The sequence below is a fragment of the Lytechinus pictus genome, unplaced genomic scaffold (genome assembly GCF_037042905.1).
Source record: "Lytechinus pictus isolate F3 Inbred unplaced genomic scaffold, Lp3.0 scaffold_258, whole genome shotgun sequence".
Lineage (NCBI taxonomy): Eukaryota > Metazoa > Echinodermata > Echinoidea > Temnopleuroida > Toxopneustidae > Lytechinus > Lytechinus pictus.
This window is the reverse complement of record NW_026974378.1, coordinates 25,353-31,727: the sequence shown is the minus strand read 5'-3', so window position 1 is coordinate 31,727 and position 6,375 is coordinate 25,353. Positions and strand designations below refer to the sequence as shown.

Here is a 6,375-nt window from a genome sequence, read left to right as displayed (position 1 = left end):
TTTTTAAGAACTATTTGACTGGCGAAAGAATGCCCGCCTCTACTGAAAAAGCCGGTCGTTTTCGGGAAGTCCCCTGAAAATTGAGAAAAATCACCGGTGGAATCGATTACAAGCACGAGAAGCGTGTGACTTTCTCAGCAACTCCGCCGTCTACGACGAAGAGGTAATACAAATAGAAACAGTGAAAATGAGGTAGTGGATACGGAATTGTTTAATAATTTATTCAATTTCTTTTCGAGAAAGACAAATGGAAAATGGTTGAATACAATGTTCAATTTACAATGAAAGAAAGAGCCCCCCCCCCCCCCCTCTAAAAGGAAAAAAAAGTAAGAAAAACAGCGTAATGCAGGTGGAGGAAAAGTAAAGTTCTTTCTTTGGTATTTTATTAACCCCTTGAGGGGTGGGCCGATCCCGGAGGTACTGCAATACCGGGCCAACCCGTGGCCAGGACGGAGCAAGCCCCTATTCCATGGCCTAAGTTCAAAAATCAGTTTAATATACAAGCGATTCGGTGAATCGCGTTTCAGATATTAAGCTGAAAAGAACAGATACTACACATGATCTTAGCCAAAAGGCCGAGAAGCGATACCGAGTTGCCGTTTTCGGAAAGCTATATACAATAAATTACAATAAAGAAAACCAGTGAGGCAACGTTACCATTCTACAGAGTTTAACCGTATAACAACCTCAATATCTTTTAAGAGGACAATAGCTATCGGACGAAGATATTAACACATTCCGGCGAGCTATTGTTTCTAACAAACCGGGGCAAAGACATTGACCAAACCTTGTTTATAGAAATGATATCAAGCATCAAAGGTTAAAAAGTGTCTCTTTTGTAAGAGTTTCTCGACGACGTACATTGTCAGCCATGAACGGGGTAGATACGGGGTAAATGCCAATTTCATTCAAAATATTTTTTAATTTGATACAGCTGATTGACAAAAGTGTATGCATTCGATTCACCATCCAGCATAGATTCCAGAAAGGACAATCACAGAAATTCCTTCGTCCAAATTGGTAAGAAATATTACTTAACTTTTAAGAACTATTTGACTGGCGAAAGAATGCCCGCCTCTACTGAAAAAGCCGGTCGTTTTCCGGGAAGTCCCCTGAAAATTGAGAAAAATCACCGGTGGAATCGATTACAAGCACGAGAAGCGTGTGACTTTCTCAGCAACTCCGCCGTCTACGACGAAGAGGTAATACAAATAGAAACAGTGAAAATGAGGTAGTGGATACGGAATTGTTTAATAATTTATTCAATTTCTTTTCGAGAAAGACAAATGGAAAATGGTTGAATACAATTGTTCAATTTACAATGAAAGAAAGAGCCCCCCCCCCCCCCCCTCTAAAAGGAAAAAAAAGTAAGAAAAACAGCGTAATGCAGGTGGAGGAAAAGTAAAGTTCTTTCTTTGGTATTTTATTAACCCCTTGAGGGGTGGGCCGATCCCGGAGGTACTGCAATACCGGGCCAACCCGTGGCCAGGACGGAGCAAGCCCCTATTCCATGGCCTAAGTTCAAAAATCAGTTTAATATACAAGCGATTCGGTGAATCGCGTTTCAGATATTAAGCTGAAAAGAACAGATACTACACATGATCTTAGCCAAAAGGCCGAGAAGCGATACCGAGTTGCCGTTTTCGAAAGCTATATACAATAAATTACAATAAAGAAAACCAGTGAGGCAACGTTACCATTCTACAGAGTTTAACCGTATAACAACCTCAATATCTTTTAAGAGGACAATAGCTATCGGACGAAGATATTAACACATTCCGGCGAGCTATTGTTTCTAACAAACCGGGGCAAAGACATTGACCAAACCTTGTTTATAGAAATGATATCAAGCATCAAAGGTTAAAAGTGTCTCTTTTGTAAGAGTTTTCTCGACGACGTACATTGTCAGCCATGAACGGGGTAGATACGGGGTAAATGCCAATTTCATTCAAAATATTTTTTAATTTGATACAGCTGATTGACAAAAGTGTATGCATTCGATTCACCATCCAGCATAGATTCCAGAAAGGACAATCACAGAAATTCCTTCGTCCAAATTGGTAAGAAATATTACTTAACTTTTAAGAACTATTTGACTGGCGAAAGAATGCCCGCCTCTACTGAAAAAGCCGGTCGTTTTCGGGAAGTCCCCTGAAAATTGAGAAAAATCACCGGTGGAATCGATTACAAGCACGAGAAGCGTGTGACTTTCTCAGCAACTCCGCCGTCTACGACGAAGAGGTAATACAAATAGAAACAGTGAAAATGAGGTAGTGGATACGGAATTGTTTAATAATTTATTCAATTTCTTTTCGAGAAAGACAAATGGAAAATGGTTGAATACAATGTTCAATTTACAATGAAAGAAAGAGCCCCCCCCCCCCCCCCTCTAAAAGGAAAAAAAAGTAAGAAAACAGCGTAATGCAGGTGGAGGAAAAGTAAAGTTCTTTCTTTGGTATTTTATTAACCCCTTGAGGGGTGGGCCGATCCCGGAGGTACTGCAATACCGGGCCAACCCGTGGCCAGGACGGAGCAAGCCCCTATTCCATGGCCTAAGTTCAAAAATCAGTTTAATATACAAGCGATTCGGTGAATCGCGTTTCAGATATTAAGCTGAAAAGAACAGATACTACACATGATCTTAGCCAAAAGGCCGAGAAGCGATACCGAGTTGCCGTTTTCGGAAAGCTATATACAATAAATTACAATAAAGAAAACCAGTGAGGCAACGTTACCATTCTACAGAGTTTAACCGTATAACAACCTCAATATCTTTTAAGAGGACAATAGCTATCGGACGAAGATATTAACACATTCCGGCGAGCTATTGTTTCTAACAAACCCGGGGCAAAGACATTGACCAAACCTTGTTTATAGAAATGATATCAAGCATCAAAGGTTAAAAAGTGTCTCTTTTGTAAGAGTTTTCTCGACGACGTACATTGTCAGCCATGAACGGGGTAGATACGGGGTAAATGCCAATTTCATTCAAAATATTTTTTAATTTGATACAGCTGATTGACAAAAGTGTATGCATTCGATTCACCATCCAGCATAGATTCCAGAAAGGACAATCACAGAAATTCCTTCGTCCAAATTGGTAAGAAATATTACTTAACTTTTAAGAACTATTTGACTGGCGAAAGAATGCCCGCCTCTACTGAAAAAGCCGGTCGTTTTCGGGAAGTCCCCTGAAAATTGAGAAAAATCACCGGTGGAATCGATTACAAGCACGAGAAGCGTGTGACTTTCTCAGCAACTCCGCCGTCTACGACGAAGAGGTAATACAAATAGAAACAGTGAAAATGAGGTAGTGGATACGGAATTGTTTAATAATTTATTCAATTTCTTTCGAGAAAGACAAATGGAAAATGGTTGAATACAATGTTCAATTTACAATGAAAGAAAGAGCCCCCCCCCCCCCCCCTCTAAAAGGAAAAAAAGTAAGAAAAACAGCGTAATGCAGGTGGAGGAAAAGTAAAGTTCTTTCTTTGGTATTTTATTAACCCCTTGAGGGGTGGGCCGATCCCGGAGGTACTGCAATACCGGGCCAACCCGTGGCCAGGACGGAGCAAGCCCCTATTCCATGGCCTAAGTTCAAAAATCAGTTTAATATACAAGCGATTCGGTGAATCGCGTTTCAGATATTAAGCTGAAAAGAACAGATACTACACATGATCTTAGCCAAAAGGCCGAGAAGCGATACCGAGTTGCCGTTTTCGGAAAGCTATATACAATAAATTACAATAAAGAAAACCAGTGAGGCAACGTTACCATTCTACAGGAGTTTAACCGTATAACAACCTCAATATCTTTTAAGAGGACAATAGCTATCGGACGAAGATATTAACACATTCCGGCGAGCTATTGTTTCTAACAAACCGGGGCAAAGACATTGACCAAACCTTGTTTATAGAAATGATATCAAGCATCAAAGGTTAAAAAGTGTCTCTTTTGTAAGAGTTTTCTCGACGACGTACATTGTCAGCCATGAACGGGGTAGATACGGGGTAAATGCCAATTTCATTCAAAATATTTTTTAATTTGATACAGCTGATTGACAAAAGTGTATGCATTCGATTCACCATCCAGCATAGATTCCAGAAAGGACAATCACAGAAATTCCTTCGTCCAAATTGGTAAGAAATATTACTTAACTTTTAAGAACTATTTGACTGGCGAAAGAATGCCCGCCTCTACTGAAAAAGCCGGTCGTTTTCGGGAAGTCCCCTGAAAATTGAGAAAAATCACCGGTGGAATCGATTACAAGCACGAGAAGCGTGTGACTTTCTCAGCAACTCCGCCGTCTACGACGAAGAGGTAATACAAATAGAAACAGTGAAAATGAGGTAGTGGATACGGAATTGTTTAATAATTTATTCAATTTCTTTTCGAGAAAGACAAATGGAAAATGGTTGAATACAATGTTCAATTTACAATGAAAGAAAGAGCCCCCCCCCCCCCCCCTCTAAAAGGAAAAAAAAGTAAGAAAAACAGCGTAATGCAGGTGGAGGAAAAGTAAAGTTCTTTCTTTGGTATTTTATTAACCCCTTGAGGGGTGGGCCGATCCCGGAGGTACTGCAATACCGGGCCAACCCGTGGCCAGGACGGAGCAAGCCCCTATTCCATGGCCTAAGTTCAAAAATCAGTTTAATATACAAGCGATTCGGTGAATCGCGTTTCAGATATTAAGCTGAAAAGAACAGATACTACACATGATCTTAGCCAAAAGGCCGAGAAGCGATACCGAGTTGCCGTTTTCGGAAAGCTATATACAATAAATTACAATAAAGAAAACCAGTGAGGCAACGTTACCATTCTACAGAGTTTAACCGTATAACAACCTCAATATCTTTTAAGAGGACAATAGCTATCGGACGAAGATATTAACACATTCCGGCGAGCTATTGTTTCTAACAAACCGGGGCAAAGACATTGACCAAACCTTGTTTATAGAAATGATATCAAGCATCAAAGGTTAAAAAGTGTCTCTTTTGTAAGAGTTTTCTCGACGACGTACATTGTCAGCCATGAACGGGGTAGATACGGGGTAAATGCCAATTTCATTCAAAATATTTTTTAATTTGATACAGCTGATTGACAAAAGTGTATGCATTCGATTCACCATCCAGCATAGATTCCAGAAAGGACAATCACAGAAATTCCTTCGTCCAAATTGGTAAGAAATATTACTTAACTTTTAAGAACTATTTGACTGGCGAAAGAATGCCCGCCTCTACTGAAAAAGCCGGTCGTTTTCGGGAAGTCCCCTGAAAATTGAGAAAAATCACCGGTGGAATCGATTACAAGCACGAGAAGCGTGTGACTTTCTCAGCAACTCCGCCGTCTACGACGAAGAGGTAATACAAATAGAAACAGTGAAAATGAGGTAGTGGATACGGAATTGTTTAATAATTTATTCAATTTCTTTTCGAGAAAGACAAATGGAAAATGGTTGAATACAATGTTCAATTTACAATGAAAGAAAGAGCCCCCCCCCCCCCCCTCTAAAAGGAAAAAAAAGTAAGAAAAACAGCGTAATGCAGGTGGAGGAAAAGTAAAGTTCTTTCTTTGGTATTTTATTAACCCCTTGAGGGGTGGGCCGATCCCGGAGGTACTGCAATACCGGGCCAACCCGTGGCCAGGACGGAGCAAGCCCCTATTCCATGGCCTAAGTTCAAAAATCAGTTTAATATACAAGCGATTCGGTGAATCGCGTTTCAGATATTAAGCTGAAAAGAACAGATACTACACATGATCTTAGCCAAAAGGCCGAGAAGCGATACCGAGTTGCCGTTTTCGGAAAGCTATATACAATAAATTACAATAAAGAAAACCAGTGAGGCAACGTTACCATTCTACAGAGTTTAACCGTATAACAACCTCAATATCTTTTAAGAGGACAATAGCTATCGGACGAAGATATTAACACATTCCGGCGAGCTATTGTTTCTAACAAACCGGGGCAAAGACATTGACCAAACCTTGTTTATAGAAATGATATCAAGCATCAAAGGTTAAAAAGTGTCTCTTTTGTAAGAGTTTTCTCGACGACGTACATTGTCAGCCATGAACGGGGTAGATACGGGGTAAATGCCAATTTCATTCAAAATATTTTTTAATTTGATACAGCTGATTGACAAAAGTGTATGCATTCGATTCACCATCCAGCATAGATTCCAGAAAGGACAATCACAGAAATTCCTTCGTCCAAATTGGTAAGAAATATTACTTAACTTTTAAGAACTATTTGACTGGCGAAAGAATGCCCGCCTCTACTGAAAAAGCCGGTCGTTTTCGGGAAGTCCCCTGAAAATTGAGAAAAATCACCGGTGGAATCGATTACAAGCACGAGAAGCGTGTGACTTTCTCAGC

General features: G+C 40.1%; 6 non-coding genes across 6 annotated transcripts; all 6 read right to left on the bottom strand.

Moving 5' to 3' along the window:
• Positions 1 to 395: 395 nt before the first annotated feature.
• On the bottom strand, positions 396 to 587 carry LOC135159487 (U2 spliceosomal RNA). The gene has a single exon (XR_010298222.1). It is a non-coding gene; the product is annotated as a U2 spliceosomal RNA (small nuclear RNA).
• An 849-nt stretch (positions 588 to 1,436) lies between these two features.
• LOC135159486 (U2 spliceosomal RNA) lies at positions 1,437 to 1,628 on the bottom strand. The gene has a single exon (XR_010298220.1). It is a non-coding gene; the product is annotated as a U2 spliceosomal RNA (small nuclear RNA).
• Positions 1,629 to 2,473: 845 nt separating this feature from the next.
• On the bottom strand, positions 2,474 to 2,665 carry LOC135159485 (U2 spliceosomal RNA). Its single transcript, XR_010298219.1, has one exon. It is a non-coding gene; the product is annotated as a U2 spliceosomal RNA (small nuclear RNA).
• An 847-nt stretch (positions 2,666 to 3,512) lies between these two features.
• On the bottom strand, positions 3,513 to 3,704 carry LOC135159484 (U2 spliceosomal RNA). The gene has a single exon (XR_010298218.1). It is a non-coding gene; the product is annotated as a U2 spliceosomal RNA (small nuclear RNA).
• An 849-nt stretch (positions 3,705 to 4,553) lies between these two features.
• Positions 4,554 to 4,745, bottom strand: LOC135159483 (U2 spliceosomal RNA). The gene has a single exon (XR_010298217.1). It is a non-coding gene; the product is annotated as a U2 spliceosomal RNA (small nuclear RNA).
• Positions 4,746 to 5,592: 847 nt separating this feature from the next.
• Positions 5,593 to 5,784, bottom strand: LOC135159480 (U2 spliceosomal RNA). Its single transcript, XR_010298215.1, has one exon. It is a non-coding gene; the product is annotated as a U2 spliceosomal RNA (small nuclear RNA).
• Positions 5,785 to 6,375: the final 591 nt, after the last annotated feature.